The sequence below is a fragment of the Pinus tabuliformis genome, chromosome 4_2 (genome assembly GCF_031772625.1).
Source record: "Pinus tabuliformis cultivar Carrire ecotype Pingquan chromosome 4_2, CPIR1, whole genome shotgun sequence".
Classification (NCBI taxonomy): Eukaryota; Viridiplantae; Streptophyta; class Pinopsida; order Pinales; family Pinaceae; genus Pinus; species Pinus tabuliformis.
This window is the reverse complement of record NC_142304.1, coordinates 1,085,799,153-1,085,819,460: the sequence shown is the minus strand read 5'-3', so window position 1 is coordinate 1,085,819,460 and position 20,308 is coordinate 1,085,799,153.

Here is a 20,308-nt window from a genome sequence, read left to right as displayed (position 1 = left end):
CTCTGCTAAATTATTGAAGATAAAAGAAGATTTGATCAAAGGGTTTCCCCACACATTGTGGGGTTTGTCCCTGGCTAGCCGCCACATCTTGTGTCTCTTGTCTTGGCTTGTTTTCTGTCGATCGTTTAATGTTCTATCTGCACTTTACTTTATGTACATGTGATTGCTAATCGGTGGAATATAATAAGAAAAAGAAGTAAACTGTTATAAGCATAGAACATACCATAACTTAACATGGTATCGGAGCTGAGGTGAAGACAAAGCCCGAGCAAGAGCAAGAGCAATCATTGAAGAGAAGATTGGCAAGGCTATCCTAAAAGAACTATGGGGTCCTCAACACTCTTTCCTGCCGAAGACAAGCTCTGTGAGAAAGCTGACTATCACGGATGAAAGATGTCTATCGATCTAACCCTTGAAGATCAAGGAGTGCTGGACCATGTAAGAGGCAATATTGTTGAGCCTTCATCAAATGCATCTGCTGCTGCCTGGAACAAATGGAAAAAATGGAGAAGTCAAAATAAAGAAGATCATCCGGGACTCTATCGACAAGCGCTTGGTGGCCTACATCTCTGATCTAGACACCTCCAAGGAAATCTACGACAGACTGGTGAGTTTATTTAAAGTTAATGATGCAAATCAACTTTTGTTTCTTAGAAATAAGCTGAGCGAAATCAAGAAGGGTAAAGATGAAAGTATGCAAGCATACTTCTTAAGAATCACCAAGATCAAGAACGATCTCCTATCTATTGGGGAAACTATTACTGATAGAGAAATGGCACTCACAACTCTTGAAGGATTACCATCTGAATGGTATGTGTTCAGGACTACTCTTCTGAACTATAATGTAATTCCTGGTTTCGAGGAATTAATGGCTAGATGCATTCAAGAAGAAACAAGGGAAGAAGTGTAAGAAATGCCCATGCCTAAAGGTCCTCCTGCTGCCGTTTCTTTTCATGCAAAGAAAAGAAATAATTCCGGGACTAAATCAAAAGGAAAGGCTAGACTTAAGGCTAGAAGAAAATGACGATGTTACATTTGCGATAAAGCAAGTCACTATGCAAGGGAGTGCCCTGATAGAAAGGACTCACTCTAGGACGATGATCAAAATCCCTCTGATGGCAATCAAAGGAATGACAAATTCAACAGCAAAGGTAAGAGGAGAGTTGGGAATCAAGGAAGAGGACAAGCATTCAAGAAGGCCAGAAATTCCAGGATGTATTAAATGCACCTGACCTCAAAAAGAACCTAGTGTCCATCTCGGGAACGGAAGACAAAGGCTACAAGGTAACCTTCAGCGATGGCAAGGTATGTATATGGAAAAATAATGTTAAAGATGCCTTTACTCTTGGGTTTAGTGTTGATTCATTATATCAGGTCGATGGAAGTCTGCTAGGTGTCATGTCTTATGACACATCTCTTCAGTCCGAACTTTGGCTTTAGAGGTTTCCCCCCTTCATTATAAAGCTATACTCGGTGTAAGACAAATGGTGATAGGGATGCCCGAATTCTGAATAGAGAATGAAGGTGTATGTCTAGGATGTGCTGAAGGAAAGCTCAAAAGGGGACCATTCCCCTCAAGCCAAAGCAAGACCTCTGATATATTAGAATTGGTTCACTCAGGCATACCTGAGGTTGGTATTAAGAGGGAGACTACTACACCACATACTCCTGAGCAGAATGGTGTGGTGGGAAGGAAGAACCGCACGATGATGGAAGCTGTCTGGGTCATGCTACATGATCAAAGACTTCTGATGTTTCTATGGGCTGAAACTACAATCACTGTCGTATATGTACAAAATTGATGCCCTCATCGAGCATTGGGTTCCAAGACTCCTAAAGAAAAGTTCACCGCAAGGTGAACAATCTTTCGACTTTGAGGAGCTCTCAAGAAGCCAACACCAGGGAACCGAAAGAAAAGGATGATGAATCAATGCCTGATGTAGAAGAACCCATGGATCTGATAGATTCTCATCCACATGAGCCTTCCTCTTCTAGGAATAGGCCTTCATGGCTTAGGGGGATACTTGATGATGCTAAAGGACATGCTGCACCCTGAGGAACCTTCCGTCAAAGTAAGAAACTTAATAGGTATCAAGGATACCTGACCATCATGAGCACGATCATACAAAATGAGCCTTCGTCATTCTCAGATGCCGTCAAGCATCAAGTATGGAAGGATGCTATGACCGTAGAATATGAGTCTATTATGGAGAATGATGTCTGGGAAGTAGTTCCCAGACCCTGGACAAGACGATTGTTACTTCAAAATGGCTTTACAAGATAAAGCATGCAGCAGATGGAAGCACGGAAAAGTATAAGGCTCGTTTTGTTGCTCGAGGTTTCTCCCAAAAGGAAGGTATAGACTATGATGAGATATTTGCACCTGTTGCCAGATATACGACCATCCGCTCGATCATAGCCCTTGTCGCTTCACAAGGATGGAACCTACATCAGATGGATGTCAAGACTGCGTTCTTGCATGGCTCGATCAAAGAAGAGGTCTACGTGGAGCAACCCGAAGGATTTGAGATTTATGATCGAAAATCTCATGTATGCAGGTTGAAGAAAGCTCTCTATGGGCTGAAGCAAGCACCCCGAGCATGGTATGAGAGGATCGATAGCTACTTGATGAAGCTGGGATTCACTAGGAGTGAAGCCGATCCTAACCTTTACTTTAAGGTTGAAGATGACAAGCCTCTCATACTGATATTGTATGTGGATAACCTCTTTCTAACAGGTGCAGACCCTCTCATTCACAAATGTAAGAGGGAGCTGACCTCTGAATTTGAAATGAAAGACCTAGACTGATGCACTACTTCCTAGGACTTGAAGTATGGCAGAAGCCAAGGGAAATTTTCCTATCTCAAGGGAAATATGTGGTAAAGATATTGGAAAGATTTGGTATGATGGACTGCATGCCTGTGACTACCTCGAGGATCTTAACTTTTAGAAGTTATATGGTAGTGATGTCGGACCAGATTTTGGAAATGCCTCTGAGTTTCATAAACTCATTCGCATTCATGTTCTTGGTGAACCTCCGTCCGAACATATTTTTTGCAGTTAGCATTGTGAGCTCATATTTGGTTGAGCCTCACTGGATTGATGCCAGGAATCTTCTGAGATGTCTTCAGGACACAATCTCTCATGGATTAAAATACACTGTTGGAGATGTGAGACTACTTGGATATACTGATGTTGATTGGGCAGGCAGTGTGGTGGACCTTAAGAGCACTTCCGGGTGTTGTTTCACCTTGGGATCTGCTTCGATATCCTGGATGAGCAAGAAGCAAAATTCGGTGGCTTTGAGCACCGCTGAAGCAGGATATATTGTTGCTAGCATAACCTCGTGTGAGGTAGTCTGGTTGCGAAAGCTCTTCAGTGAATTGTTTGGATTTACATTGGATACCACTGTGATTCTCTATAACAACCAGAGGTGGGATTCGATTATTGAGGAATCCCGTATTCGTCGATTGCTCCAGCAAATAAACATCATCTTGGATATGGTAAGTTGATGAGCGGCTCCATCGCATTAAGATGATGTACAGGTTGATATACCTTGTAAAAGCCCCGAGGAAAGATCTAATCTGTGATTTTCCCAAACGACTTGGAGTCGTCAAGAAACCCTTGTACAAGGATCCTGCATGTTGCATACATTGAGCTCTGAGAGCTCTGAGGGCTTGCGGTTCTTACTGGAGCAACGTACGACCACAGGGTGACTCACCCTCCCCTGGTGGTGCGCACTGGAACAAGATGATTCGCTCTCTTATGGAACAGGATGATTCGCTCTCCTGTGTAGCAGGATTGATGTGTTCTCTTGTGAGGCCTGGATTGATGTGTTCTCCATGGCAATTGTAGCAGGATTGATGTGTTCTCCTGTGAGGCCTGGATTGATGTGTTCTCCATGGAAATTGTAGCAGGATTGATGTGTTCTCCTGTGAGGCCTAGATTGATGTGTTCTCCATGGCAATTGTAGCAGGATTGATGTGTTCTCCTGTGAGGACAGGATTGATTAGTTCTCCTGTCGAGACATCCTACCCATGCAGTCTGGGACTCATGGGAAGTACCTCTCATCTGATCAATGAGCAGGGAAATGAAGTTAGGGACCATAGTAGTACCGATGGACGCATCGTTGTAACTACCGTACTCCCTACGCTAGGATGACCTCCATTGATCTGGGATCAATGATACTGGTCTGGGACCAGTGATAGGAGTTGTACCATACTATGACGCTGACTTCGGGTCGATTGAGACTGGTCTGGGATCAGTGGTACATACTCTGAGACTGACTTTGAGTCAGTGGAGGATGATATTGGTCTGGGACCATTGGAGTTGTACTCACTTTGGGTTGTTTGAGACTGGTCTGGGACCAGTGGTACATACTCTGAGACTGACTTTGAGTCAGTATGATACATCCTCAATCATTTCTTCTTCTTCATAATTCGGACAAAAGCAGAGCAGAACATAACAATGCAAGAGCAGAGCAGAACAGAGCAAAACAGTATAGATCAGTGCAGGCAGAACAAGACAAAGCAGAACAGGCAGAATAGAGCAGAGCAGGGCAAGGGTCAGGTTGTACAGGGCAGTGCATTTGATGGATGAATAGTAATGACCGATAGACAGATTGCAGATGAAGTTCTCCATGGTTGAGAGGGAGTGTTAAAATTGGCAACTAGGGCAAAACTTCATGTGGGTCATCTTATTCATGGCTGATAATATTTTTATTAGATTCCTCTCGTCGAGAGGTGTAGGATTGATATAAATATCATCCAATTTCGATAAGTATTCATGGAGATATGAATTTATTTTGATTATGGAATTATTATCAAGCCGACCTACAACTCATGTAGGCTCAGAAACCCAACAGTCGCATCTATTCACCCACCAACGTTGTGTATAAATATAAGAGGACTTTTCCTCATTTAGACTCACTCATCTCATCACATCTCTCTCTCTACTGCGCAAATATGAGTCTCTTCTCTACTGCGCTGAAATGGGTCTCTCTCTCTCACACATGTGAAGCCGGAAACTGCTGAAACTGAAGCTGCAACTGCAGAAGTAAAGATTGACTTGCATGGCCTAGAAGATCTCCTTTTTGGAACTGCGTTGTAGGTTCATCTGAACCTCCTTTGAAAGCCGCAACTTTTGGTGGTGGAATGAAGTCAATCCGACGAAGGGTTTGCAAGATATCGACTGCCCTAGTTTGAAGCCGGAAACTGCTGAAACTGAAGCTACAACTGCAAAAGTAAAGATTGACTTGTGTGGCCTAGAAGATCTCCTCTTTGGAACTGCGTTGTAGGTTCATCTGAACCTCCTTTGAAAGCCCCAACTTTTGGTGGTGGAATGAAGTCAATCCGACGAACGGTTTGCAAGATATCGACTGCCCTAGTTTGAAGCCGGAAACTGCTGAAACTGAAGCTGCAACTGCAGCAGTAAAGATTGACTTGTGTGGCCTAGAAGATCTCCTCATCTGAACTGCGTTGTAGGTTCATCTGAACCTCCTCTGGAAGCCGAAAATTTTGGTGGTGGAATGAAGTCAATCCGACTGTCGGTTTGTGAGATATGGTCTGCCCTAGTTTGATAATGAAGCCGCTAATGTTGATGCTACTGATCTAGGGTTTGCTACTGCTGATATGAATCAGATTTATTGTACTATTTCTCTCTGCTAAATTATTGAAGATAAAAGAAGATTTGATCAAAGGGTTTCCCCACACATTGTGGGGTTTGTCCCTGGCTAACTGCCACATCTTATGTCTCTTGTCTTGGCTTGTTTTCTGTTGATCGTTTAATGTTCTATCTGCACCTTACTTTGTGTACATGTGATTGCTAATCGGTGGAATATAATAAGAAAAAGAAGTAAACTGTTATAAGCATAGAACATACCATAACTTAACAAATTCTCTGTTGGGTAGGCCAGTTTCAACACCCAAATTGTACACTGATATTGCTTAATAAGAAAACCCTTAGATAGTTGCACTGGTTTTCCCGCATTGGGTTTTTCTAGTGACATTGGTCCAAAAATAATGGTGTCATGTGGTGTGTTTGTTCTTGTTTCTTTTAGTTGATCTGTAATATGTTGAGTATGCACTGGTGTTTATTTTCAATATTTACTTTGTAAATAACTTGTTAAAGAAACATAACAAGTAGGTAGGAATAAATCAGAAAAAGTGCATGAAGGGTTTCTAAACTAAGTAAACTTAGAAACTTCAACATGGTATTAGAGCATGATTGCAGATCATAAGAGGACTAAAAGACATCAGCCGAGCGGAGTAATAGCAGCAGAAAACAGCTATCCCGAGGTGACAAAAGTTGTTTCTAGTAGCGCAAAAGCCAACAAGTGTGACGTAGAGCCAGTCAGAGCCATGCAGAAGAAGTCAGGAGCTATGCAAAGCCTCAGAGAGGCCAACATTGCTGACGCAGAGGGCTGGAGGGCTGACGCAGGGCATCCCAGTGCTGACGCAAAGCCAACGTGAGGTAGAGGGGCTGCCGCAGTTCACAAAGAGGCAATTGCTGGAGCCTAGAAGGCTATAGAAATATTGCAAAGTGGGGTTGGTGAGGTACTGTAGTCAGAACAGTACCTGACAGAGCAGGGCCAGAGGAGTTGTTACCGAGGGTTTCTAGCTAAGGAACTTGGATCAGTAATGCAGTTGCACAAGACGATCAGAGTAGGGGGCATCTCGACAAGCGACAGAAGGATTTCCAGGAGGGAAATCAGGACTCAGAGGGAGTCCAGAAGAGAACTTCTAGACGGGAAGTAGAGACTCAGAGAAGTCGAACAGAGAACTTCCAAGAGGGAAGTCGAGGAGCGTCATGGCACTACACGGGGTAAGAGACCAGGATAGACTGGACGGAGCATCGAACTTCACAGTCTGGAAGGCGAGAATCTTATCAGTGCTTGACAGGAATCGTGTCAAGAATTTCGACTTGAAGGTTATAGCTATCCTAGTTGACCCCAATGATAACAAGTACAAAGAGGCGATGGCGAGGGCCAAGTGCATTATCCTTGACGGGGTCAAGGATCATGTGGTACCACATATAGTCAAGAAGGAAATGGCAGTTGAGATGTGGGAGGCTCTCAAGAACTTGTACCAGCATACCTCTGTGCAAAGAAGAATGCTGCTTGAGAACCAGATGAGGTTGTATTAGATGAAGAAGGGTCAATCAATTGACACCTTCCTCGGAGAACTGAATGAGATCCGAGACCATTTGATTGTTATAGGAGCGACACCGGATCAGGAGCTTATGGTGAGAACAGCCCTGAATGCTGTCTCAAAAGATTGGGAAGTGTTTGTCCAGAGTATCCTGTGCAGAGGGACTCTCTCACCTTGGGACGAGATGTGGACAACTCTTTGCCAGGAAGAGATCAAACGACAGTCAAAGATAGGTAGCAGCAGCAAAGAGATCAAGGTCAAGCAGGAGGAGGAGGATGTGGCCCTAGCATCTGAGCAAAAGCAGGAGAAGCAAAAGAAGAAAGATCTCTCCAAGATCAAGTGCTTCCACTGTGGGGAGATGGGTCATTATGTGACCGAGTGCCCAAGGAAGGAGAGTAAGGGAGAGTCTTCCGAGACTAAGGCAGCGCCAGCATGGGCAAAGAAGGGAGTTCTGATAGACGATGACTATGCCATGAGTGCACACACGCCACTTGAGCGGAAGTGGGGAGACATCGAGTTATCAGGCGGACTATAGGCTATGAGGGGCAGGATCCTTGAGGTACCCAACCTCTTGGATTAGACCTTGCTACGAGAGCCCCGACGAGGAGTAGCAGGACTGGCTGAGTGGGTAGAGACGGATGCGGATGGAGCGGCAGAGAGAGCTATAGTGCAGGAGTCCCGAGACAGCACGAGGCTAGCAGGCTGCAGCAGTGCAAGAGGCACAGGAGTGTTGCACCAGTGCAGGATGGCACAGAGGGGTGCAACGGTGCGAGATGCAGGGAGTTGTTGCAGCAGCGCAGAGGTCAGAGAGGGAGCACTTGTCAGCGGCAAAGGGAGCTTCAGCATCAGTGGGTGTCTTTAGCCCAACAAGGAGGTCAGATTGGGAGATCAGTTACTTCTCAGTAATTGAGTTGCAGTGTAGCAGTGGGCAACACGATGCAACATGATGAGAGGAGGTGCAGTGCGGATGCAGTGCTGGGAGAAAGGACCAGTAGTAGCACAGATGCAGAGGGAGCTGTCGTACAGATGCAGCAGTGAAGTGGCAAAACCATGGGCAGCAATGCAGGAGGTAATGGTGCAGAGGATGTTGGGCAGGAAGGCCTAGCATTAGCACAGGTACCGATGTCGAATGATCAAAGTAATACTCAGTGAGGAGTATTGCTAGAGCACAGTCCTCGCTAAGAGGGAGTGTTGATTTGGGGTAGCAACGGATGTGCTCCAGCCACGAAATTTGGTGGAGAGGTTGGGGCACATGAGATCTCCAATACCTAGAAAGGGTTTGGGCAGATTTTAAATAGATCATGAGATATTAAAATAATTAATATTCTTAATGGAGTCCCTAAGTCTAAACTCAGGGAAAATAAAATATTAATGTGTATTAATATGAATCTATGTTAGAGTGGTCCAAAAGACATGGATCAAGCCAGATCTAATCTTAGCCGTTGATTAAGGACTTAATCTCGACTGTTGATATGTCAACAGGAAAAGTATAAGAGGAGGCTTGAGGGTCACTTGGTGAATACACCAGAGTGATCAGTGATTCTATTATCTAGATCGAGGTTTGCTAAGAGAGATAGAATCAGTGATCGGGAGAGCAGCTGAGGGGCATTGAGTACAGAGAAATAGAGAAGGCAAAGATTGTGTCGAGAGAGCAGTGCAGCAGCCAAGGAGAGTGACGCAGAGGCAGCCGGGCGCTGCGTAGAGCACCAGAGAGGCCAGTGTGTCTGACATAGGGCCAGCGTGAGACAGAGGGGCTGACGCAATCCAGATTGAGCAGACGTTGGGGTTGCAGAGCAGTTTTGTGTTGAGGAGCTGCCGGAAATATTTTTTGGGGTTTCAGCTAGGAGATTTCTCTCAAACTGTGAGGTATAGCTGCTAAGGAAATTCTCTATTGGGTAGGCCAGTTTCGGCACCCAGATTGTACTCTGATATTGCTTAATAAGAAAAGCCTCAGATAGTTGCACCAGTTTTCCCGCATTGGGTTTTCTAGGGACATTGGTCCAAAAATAATGGTGTCATGTGGTGTGTTTGTTCTTGTTTCTTTTAGTTGTTGATCTGTAATATGTTGAGATGCACTGGTGTTTATTTTCAGTGTTTACTTTGTAAATAACTTGTTAAATAAAAATAACAAGTAGATAGGAATAAATTAGAAGAAGTGCATGAAGGGTTTCTAAACTAAGTAAACTTAGAAACTTCAACTGTCCCTATGAAATGTGAAGAGGGAAAGACCCGTCAACAAATGACAAGTCTGGGAGACACAACTGAATGGCCTAGCAACATGGTTAATTTAGCAAGTTCAATGATAAGATGCCAATGCTTACCCATCCACTGCCAATCTCAGTCCTTAGCAACAACAGCGTAAATCTGCCTCGCCATACCACATCATGAAGTCTATGATCCTGCCTCCGGAAAGTGCACCCCAATACCGCCTGGAATATAAACATCTGCTTGTAGACGAGGTCTACCATCCATTGCACCTCATGCTCTTATAATGCCTCAAACTGTCTTGCTGAAATTTCATCATGCAGTTGCCCTGCAATCACCTCCCCAAGTGTGAGCCCAGGGGTGGAACATATGCTACCTCAGCAGTAAACCACGCCATCCCTAAGCCTATATCTGTCAGCCTATGCCCCCGCCAAATGTCTCAACTGGAGAGTCTCCCTCCTACCCATGACACATTGTGTCTCATCCAATTGCCTAGGGTGAGCCTCCTATGTCCTGTTGCTTGTACTGAGAGTATCAAAGGGCAGCAACCAAATGCTCTGTGGTTGTAAGAAATACTGGAGAGTGATGGGTGGGTAGGTCCCCAAGGCTATGATCAAGAATCTGTCGGGATACTGAAGAGTAATCCTATGGACGTCCCTCTCTCTACCTCAGATCTGCTGATAACCCAATTGAAGACTTGTCTCCGCTGAACATGTCGTCCCCAGATGCTCAACAACGTCCTCATCCATCCAGGGTGAGTTGCTCCTAATGGTACATCTAATGTTCTTGCCCATAAGTCTCCTTGGAGGCAACGCTCCAAGAGCCCACGGTGCCGCACCAGATGCCACTGCATACCACCAAGTATCCCTATACCCAATGTGATGTGAGTCGCTCCTCCTACTCCACAGCGCAATCCAACACAATACGACACACCACAATGCACCTCCAAGTCCATGCTCAACATTGGATGCTCCTACACATCCCTGGACGTCGTGGCCTAAAGCTATGATAGTGCGCTTTGGCCTGCATCCAACTGATATCATCACGTCCACTATCACATCACTATACCCTCCGATGAATGGATCTCTATAACCTCGGGTAATTGGACCTCCCCTCCTGATCCTCCCTAAGAGATATAACATGTAAATCTCCCTAAGTACCTGTGGGGGTGTCCCTAAGGTGTTGCTCCTCAATGACTAGTGTGCCCCATACATGCTTGGGAAATCCGCCTCTCCATACAAGGAACTATTTGGTGGCATGTCGATGCCACTTCCTCTGACAACCTCTTGTCAAGGTACACTGATCATCCTATGCCCCCACACACGTCCAACATGCCAATAAAACTCATGTAGTCTTCCTGCTCCTCTGTCAGCTCGACCTATCATGGGTGTTGTCCAAAACTCTGGTGAGAATATGAAAATGGGGGTGAGTCCAATCACTGGATCCACCATCCTGCTACTACCACGACTGAACCAATCCATGGAGTGGTGGGGAGTCCCACTTGGGTCCCAACGATGATCCAACCCTCAAGCCCCTCTAGAAAACCACGACTCCTGCTGAACTATGCTCCCGACCATGGATGTATCCAAAAACCTAGTCAGCCCTATCAGGTACCAACTCAATACCTCGTGCCACCCAACCCCATGAGAGGGATCAAATGCAAGAGTCTTCAAGTATGTAGCAAGTCCATCATGCAAGTGTTGTGCCCTACGTAACTCATGTCACCTTGTCTCACTAGCCTGGTCATCATATACAACCTGTCTAGGTAACCCAGCCAATCTCCCTCCAACGTGCAGAGGTAACCTAGCAATACTGCAGGCCCCATCTACATAAGCCTAAAGAGGGCTAGTGACTGGAAGTACTGCAACTCTGCTGGCTGCCTGGGCATCTATCTACTCCCCGTCGATGGCAAGTCCGACAAATGATTGCCCATCCTCCTCTACCATGGGCATAACAGGAGTCCTAAGTTGTCCCTCCACAAGTAGCTCATCGAGCATAACATCCTCATCTAGCTCACGCTCCTCAAGGTGCTCTCCATGTTGTTGTAGGTAGCTATCATCTGAGAAATCTATCATGGCTCTGGGTACCTCTGTGCCTATCATCACCTCACTAATGGATGTGTCTCCTTGCACCTCCCTAATTTGTTGTGGGTTGCCATCACCTGAAAATTCGGACATGGTCTTGGACACCTCATCAATGGATACCTCAGCAATGGATGGCACCTCATCAACGACGGACACCACATCATCAAATGGCTCTATAGGTGTATGATCCACTCTCTTCGTCAAGGTGTCAACTGGTGCTATCAGAGAGGTCTCCAATAATGGTGACTCATGTGCCATACTGGGTACATCAATGTGCCCCTCACCATCCTGCATGTCCTCCTGCTCAACCTCCTCCTCGAGCTTTTGACATCTAAAGCCCGGTGTCCACCAACATAAATGCCTCATGGTCTCATCCTCTAACTGCGCACCTCTACATGATTGTCCAACCCCTAAAGTATACTTATCCTTCTCCTGTTCATCCAAGGAATGAGGCATGGTAGGATGGTCAGACTGACCATACGTGTGGGTGTTGTACGTGGGGGATGCGCATCTATGTACTTGGTTTCTATGTTGGTTATGTATCAGTCATTGCATCCCCTCTAGAATTTGTTGGCTCTGCCTCATCAACTCCTCCATGATCTTGCTAGCCCTCCCCCCCCCCACCCAACACAGCTAGCCAAGATCATGCTCTCATACCACTGTAATATTCCTAGGGAATTTTTACAATAAATAACAAAGCAAACATAGACATAAAACCACGAAAATCAAACACATGAATCAGACCATGAAATTTCACCAAAATCTACGCTGTTGAGCCATATTATTATAATAAGAAGAGGGTACAATGAGGAGCTGGAAAGAGTGCACTTGGGCTCGCTCAAGGCAAGCTAGCTAAGCCCAAATGAACAATAAGAAATCCCTCTCCAGTGTGTTGTTGCTCTCTCTTGGCTCTGCGATGAAACTACCCAGAAATATGCTGCTTGTTATGAAGAACTATTGTTAGGGCCTCCTATGCTGCTCAGAAAATTTCGAGAAATTAACCTTGAGCTCTCCACCAAATACCCAGAATAACCCATGAAGGAATTGGCCAAATGTTAACCTCAGAATTTCGGCTCAAATTCACTCTAGCTCTTGGCTAAGTTGAGACCCCTATTTGACCCCTCAAATCTGCCCAGAAAATTCTGCAAAATTAATCTCGGGCTCGTCTCACTAAACCCACAAAAACCCAAAAAGGGTTTAGCCTAAATCCACCGATCCAAAATTACCCAAAATTGGTGAGTTCTCCTTCAACTGTTGGCCCAACACTCACTTCAAAAATCTCTGCTAAATCCCTACTCCAAACTCCTCCACTGAGTTGGAAATTCCTACAATATTTCTCCCGAAAGAGAAGTGAGAGTCCAACCTTCAAATCTTGCTAACTCTAAGTAATTTTATTGCTGCAAGATGAGCCCAGAAAATGACTGCGCAGACCCTAGGAAGGCAAATTCATCCCACACTGAAACAAGTACCTCTAGCCTTGAAAATTACACCATAATTCCGACCTTCCCCAAGGAAATTTCTTGTAAATTTCCAAAGGGAAATTCTCCGTGAATCTCCTCCTCCAAGCACCACAAATTAGCTTTTGCGTCCCTGTCAAGAGGTAGGAAATTTGACCCAAGTGATAGCCTCCAATCCAGCCCAAAAATACCTGTCCAAACTCTAGTCTAACTATAAGAGAATTTCCTACAAAAACCTGGAGCCTCTAATCCACGCTTGCTCCCACAATGTGCTCCACGAAGATACCTCTGCACCCAAGAAATGTGTACTTCTAAGTAACTCCTGCAATGATGCCCAAAGGAAACTCTGAATTGAGCTCCCCAAATTTCCTCACTAGGGAGACACTCGAAGTTCTCTGAAATGAGGGTGGAATTCCCGCTCGGAAATTCCTTGTGCTAAACAACACGGTTGTCTTGGCTAAGCAGCTCAAGAGAACAATTGTTAGATTGTCAAATGATCAAAGATGCCCAAAAGTGAGACCCCCAAGCTCTATTTATAATTTGTTGGTCCCTTCTCTCCTTGTGGTCCCCACTCTCTCTCTCTCTCCTAATTCGCACTTCCTTCTCTTTCCTCTCTCCTCCAAGAGTGTGAGTTCCCTCCTTGGGTCAAATTCTCTTTCTTGTGGCCCCCACATTCCACTATAGCCACAATTTTTCCCCTTTTCCTCCTAAGTCCCAATGTCGGAATTGCGTCCTCTCCCAAAACTCATCTCTAATGCTGAAAATCAAAATTGGGGATATTACAGGTTCTAACCACTTGATGTGTCCGGTGTTGTAGAGACGACTGCAAGGTCACTGTGTTAACCACTAAAGATGGTCTAGAGTTCGCAAGCTAGATGAGAAAGGCGGTCTTCAAAATCTTTTAACCAAGCTTATGCTTGGAGGTAAATTAATTAAATGCAAGTCTAATCCTAGGATGCAAATGCAGGATGAGAGATTACCTTTATTGAGATTGTTAAATGTTTTAAGCACTTAGAGACAAATTACAATGATATTGGAACAGTGAAGTACTTAAATCAATATACAAGGAACATCTTCACTAAAAGAGTAAACGCTCAATGAAATGAGATAGAAGGTGCCAAAATGTATTAAGATTAATACAATTGCTCATGAAACCACCATAAACACAATGTTTCTCTCAACAATGCTAGAATTCCAATTAGATAATGACCAATAACAATAGAGTGTCAATGTGTTAATTAGATACAAGAAAGAGAGAGAGAGCTTAAACACAATCAACAATTCCTCTTATCACAATTATGATTATCATCAATTGACTTGATTAGCAAGAGTATAAATTGAGATATAGAACTCACTTGCAAGTACACAATATTAGTATGTTTGTTGTCACAATAGATTCACAAGAAAACCAATAGCAATATAGTCACTTATCCAACTATCCAATTTTCTAGCAATGAGACAAACAAAGAAACAATGTCATAATGAGATTTCTCGGAGCAATTAGCCAATTTTATTACCAAACCAATTTAACCTTTAGATCAATTAGATTTGCCAATTATGTTCTTGAAACAATAAAGAGTACCTAGATGCAAAATGCTGATGCAAAATATGACAAGACACTAATGAATCTTTTGACCAAACTTTAAGCCGAAATCACTTCAACAATTAATGTTTATGAATTAGATGAGTTTCTCAGTTATTTTTAGAGCCTTTAGTGCAAATTATTACTGCTGCAACCTTATATTCAGAGGTCTACAAATCTATATCAGACTTTGAAATTATTATATCAGCGCTTAGAAGATGATGCAAGATGTCAAGAATGAGCTAGAAAATCAAAGCAAGAGACCTTCCAATGACTGCCAATTAGTTTTATGACCACTTAAAAACTATAGATCAGACTTATAATTTTCAGACCAGACCTTAAAAGAACATATATCAGACCTATATCAACTCAGAAAATCAGTGATTCAATGCTCCAAAAGTCAGCAAGATACCAAATAACCAATGCCAAATGAACTCCAATGATTAGTTAATGAAGTTAAGTGATTCTTAATTGATCTTTGGTCAGTTTTAATGTTTTTTATTAGAGTTATATGACTGAATAGATGGTTGTAGCAAAATAAAGAAGTAAATAAGAGATAGAGAAGCAAACCAAGAGGCCTAGGGGCCTAGTTGAGGGCTAGAATGCTTGGAGTTGACTCCCACTTCTTGCAACCACAATAGCAAGAAAATCACTGCAACACAAGATGTTAGAGATGAAACACAATATAAAACCCTACCACAAGCGTGCAATCACAAAAAATTGTCAAATTTCAATGCCAAAACCCCGCAATAATGCAAAAAATGCCCAACGATGAAAGAAAATTTCCCAATAAGGCTTGTGGCTAGGGCAAAATGGCCTCCTAGGCCTACGACTTAGGTGAAACAACCCTCTAGAGGCTGTGACCAACCTCCAAGAGACCTGCAACTCCCAAAAAATGGCCTTAAGGCCTGCGGCTAAGCCCAATAGGGCTGCCGCTAGGGTTTCAAAGGCCAAAAGGGATGCAACCAGGTAAGAAAAGGTTGTAGGGGCCTACAGCTAAGCCTGGAGGGCTTCCAAATTCCCACAACACACCTGAAATTGAATTTGGCCGCCCAGAAACACAATATTTCACTACAAAATCACTTCAAAAGGGCCTCAAAAGGCTGGACAACTTCCCTCTTCAGCTAGACGTTGAGTTTTTCGAAGTTGGGGAAGCTAGATCTTACCCTCAAAGGCCTAGATCAACCTTCCTTGCTTGGATGAATAACCAGAAAATAGTTGTTGCTTCGAACCCTTGAGCTGTCACCTGCACGAATGAAAGAATTCCAAACTCCAAATATATATACAAAATTTCAAAACCCCAAGATCTACAAAATAAAACAAGGGTTAGAAATAATTTACAAATATTTACAATATTTACAAATTACAAGTTGTCATTAGCAAATAAATTCTTTCTAGCCCAAGATCAAATAATTTTTTTTTTTAGAATTTTGAAATAAAATTTTGGATGAATAATTTCGAAAGATAGATCGGCCAAAACCCTCCTGCAAAATAATTTACTACAATGAAAGCTTAGAGCCCAAATAAGGTCAGCTCTTCCCCATAGTCTATGAACTTGGAGCCCAAGGGCTAGTGTACCTATAAATCTCTATAAAATTTCTCAAGGAAAACTATTAATTCATATAGTGAATCAAATCACCTATGGTAACTCACCAATAAAATGTTCTTATCACCGACAAAAGAAATAATAGTAAAAAAATATTTAGCACAATATAGGATAAACCAGTGTTGAAAATATCGGTATCGCAAAATATCGACGAGGGTCCAAAAAACATCTTATAGGCAATATCAGCGAAAATATCGGCAAGCATAAAAAATGCATAATATATTCATTTTTTCAGATTTTTAAACATATAAAGCAACAACAACATGAAATAAACACATTGGCACATAAATATGAAGAAAGCACTGACATATATGATGTCAAATAGAAATGATACATCAAAGGCAATACCAAATCTTATTGATCCCTGATAATTGTCCAATCAAAGACTCAAATGTGGAGAACCAATACAAAATAACATCACATTTATAAAAGACAAATAAAACTAGCAACTATCTATTTGAAATCATTGCCCTCTCCCCCTTTTACGGGAAAACATGATGGGTTGTTTGCCAGGCCTGCCCCTAGTAGTAGAAGGCTCTAGCCCTGCCTCTTTACCTAATGTCAAATAATGAGTGCTAGGTATGGAGCTGTGCTCTCCTATATCTATAGCAGATGGTGTTGATGCTGATGCTCCCACAGTGTCATCCTCCTCCTCTTGTTGCCCCTTTTCTAATGGATCATCTGGCTCTAACCATGAAGATGAATCCTCCAAGATGGGCGCCTTAGACTCCACCCTCCACTGAGACAATACATCAATATTGTCTAAGGAAATGGCATCTAGATCCATTGGTGCGTCTATTTGCTTCACTTGAAGTCGGATATTGTAATGCACATACACTAAATCATTGAGGGGTGTGAACTCCAACATATAAGAGTGTCAAAAAAACTAATGAGTCTTGACTCTTGACACTTGAAGGTCATAAATTAAAAATTACAATAAGTGTAATTGCACAACTGAAGGCTGGAGCTCAAAGTTATAGTTGTTGCGCTTTTTTGCGTGTATTTTCTCAAATACACTCCAATTGCGCTCACACCTTGAAGAGCTACATGTTTGACTCAAGATTCTTATGGCCAATTTCTGCAAATTTGGTGCCCTTGCACCATAGCTTCGCCACCAAATATCTACAACAAAATAAAGAAATAAAAAATTCAAAAAACTTAAAACATAATTAAACTTTCAAATAAAAGTTACATAATTGAATTTTAAAAACTAGAATTATAATTAAGGAAATTCTAAATTGAAATTTCTAATTTTTAATGAGTGATGACTTATCACTTACATGGCATGAAGAGGGTCCTTTCCCTAATAGCATCATCAAAGCCAAATAGGCCAACACAATTCCGATAAAATTGTATCTCGCAATTGATTTTGCTACGAAGCTTAGGATCAGGTACCATCCTATGAATACAGGAATGGAGCCCTTCCATCACCTTGCCATCAAGATCAAAGCCGCATTTGTATGAAAATGTGGGGTTGAGGAAGAGTGTTGCTGCATGAATGGGTCGATAAAGCATCCCTATCCACCAACTATCAATCACATCCCATAACATCATATGCCTATCAAGGCCAGCAGAACCCTTGTCTGCATAATAAGAACGAATGGCCTCCTTGGCCCTACCCATGGCCTCATACAAATAAGCCATTGCAGGATTTTCCCCATCTACCAATCTCAGAACCTTTACTATAGGTTCACTAACTGAGCATGCTTCTTCTACTCCTTGCCAAAATGTGTCAGAGTACACCATTTTTGCAATGGCTCTCCTATCTTGTCTCCAGTTGTATCTACAATTACGCCATTCATCAGACACAAATATTTACTTCAACTCGAACTAACATCGAAGCAAAAACTGAAGAGTAATAAAGTTTGTGGCAAAACGTGTGATCGCAGGACGCGGCAACTCCTTGTTTCTAGTGAACCTCCTCATGAGGCTAAGAACAAAAGCATGGTTATAAATAAACTTGGGGACGCTCCTAGCCATATCAACCACCTCCTTAATGAAGGAGAGTTTCCCCATATCATCAAGTAGCAAATCAAGACAATGTGTTGCACACAGAGTCCAAAACAATGTGTGATGCCTCTCCATAGGCATCTTGTGGGCAGAGACATAATTAGTTGCATTGTCTGTTATGAGTTGCACCACATTCTGCACACCAATCTCTCGAATGAACCCATCTAACAACTCACATATCGTTGTTGCATCTTTGATATGTTCTGATGCATCCACTGATTGAATAAACATGGTACCTTTAAGAAAATGTACCAAGAAATTTAGAAGGGTCCTACCCTTCCTATCTGTCCAACCATCAGACATCACTCCAGAAACTTCCCATGTTTTTTTCAACTCCGCCAATCTAGAGTTGATGTCCTGCTTTTCTACTTGAAGAATTGGCCCCCACAACTCCTCATATGTAGCACTTTTGTACCCTAGGCCCACAATAGTAATAGCATCACACATTGGCTGCCAAAATGGATTGGTTTTGGTGATGTTGAGAGGTAAGTCACTCCAGAAAAGACATCTCCCCATGGCTATATCTGTTTCTTGCTTCTCCTTTTTTTTAACAATTGATTTTATGCCAAGTTGTGCTCCATGTCCTGTTCATGGAACAAAAAATGATGACCTCGCACTAGCAGTAGCAGGTGATGTTACGGAGCCCCTTCCACTACCCTCAACATCAAAATCAGAAGAAGATATCCCGAAAGATCTACCTGCACGTTCAGCCTTGTTTCTTTCTGTCTCTTCCTTCTTTCTGTCTTTTTCATCAATTGCTTCAAGAGCTTTTTGTATAAGCTCCGGACTAGAAACTGTACAAATCCCAACATCATGTCCAATGAGTCTAGCTAGATGGTATTTCAATCACGTAACCCCTCCTGCCATCCTAGTCCCACACAATTTGCATGATAGATATGCCCAATTTGTCCCACCATCAGGCTCCCCATACTCCCAAAATGGGTCCAAGGCTTTTGGCATATTTGAATTTTGTAGTGAGCTAACTCAAACCTAGGGCACCAAAAAAAAACTGGAATTAATAAGTAATAACCACCTCATTTTACAAAATAATTTTTTTCTTACATTATTTGCAATGTGAATTCAATGAAAAATCATAAATGACAATAAGAGGGTGCATTTGAAAGTTTAAAAAAGAAATGGAGTTTGTTGTCCAAATGTGGAGAAAACCCTTGCATTTGCTCATGGGCATGAAAATCATAGCCAAACAAAACAAGCAAATGTTTGTAGGCAAATAGGAAAGCAAGAATAACCCTAAAACTATCAAAAAAATCATTAACATAGGGGTTTATTTGAACATATTAATGGAAGAAATGAAGATTGTCTCATTGTTCTTCAATCTTTGATCAACAAAATATTCGTTGTTGGTGGCGATAATGGCTATTCAACCCTCGAATCCTCCTTGGCAGCAAGCACAATGCTCTCCCCTTCCTTCTCCAGCAATCAGAAAACAAAATGAGTGAAAAAAAAAAAACAAATTTGGCCTTTTCTAGCCGCGGCAGCGAATTTTTTTCTCTACCCGGCGATATTTGCCATCGTAGCGCGATATTTTCCCGAGATATCACCGATATTTCCTCAACGATATCTAGTCTCCCCAAAAATATCGCGATATTTTCCTGAGATATTACCGTCCGATATTTTTGGGAAGACAATATTGCGATATTTCCTCGGTGATATCTCGTCTCCCCAAAAATATTGCGATATTTCCGAATATCAGCGATATTTTCATCACTGGGATAAACACATAGCTAACACATACCACAGATCAATAGAATAAAAGAACACAATGAATTATTATTATTATTTATATTCATTTTATACACATTTATGTTCATAACATATAGGGTGCCAATCCCAATGACCATAGACTATCAACACAAAGAATGAAGATGAATAATCGGAAAAGATGAAAAGTCACAAGTATGGATTACCTTGGGCACCCTATATCAATCAATGTCCCCCAGTAGTGCCTTTCCTAAACCATAAAGCCTTAGAGGAGGTCTCACTAATATAGAGTCAAAGGCTAACCTCCTAGGTGAAGTGTGGGAACAAGATTACAATCAAGAGTAGTCAATCATCTAGTTTTCCCTGTGATTCATATTAATATGCCCATAATATTAAATGAAAGCACATGATTGCTAAAATGGTTAAAGTACTTGTTGATAGATGACCTGCTTTCCTTCAAAAGGAATGCTAGATGGAAGAGAGCATTGACCAGA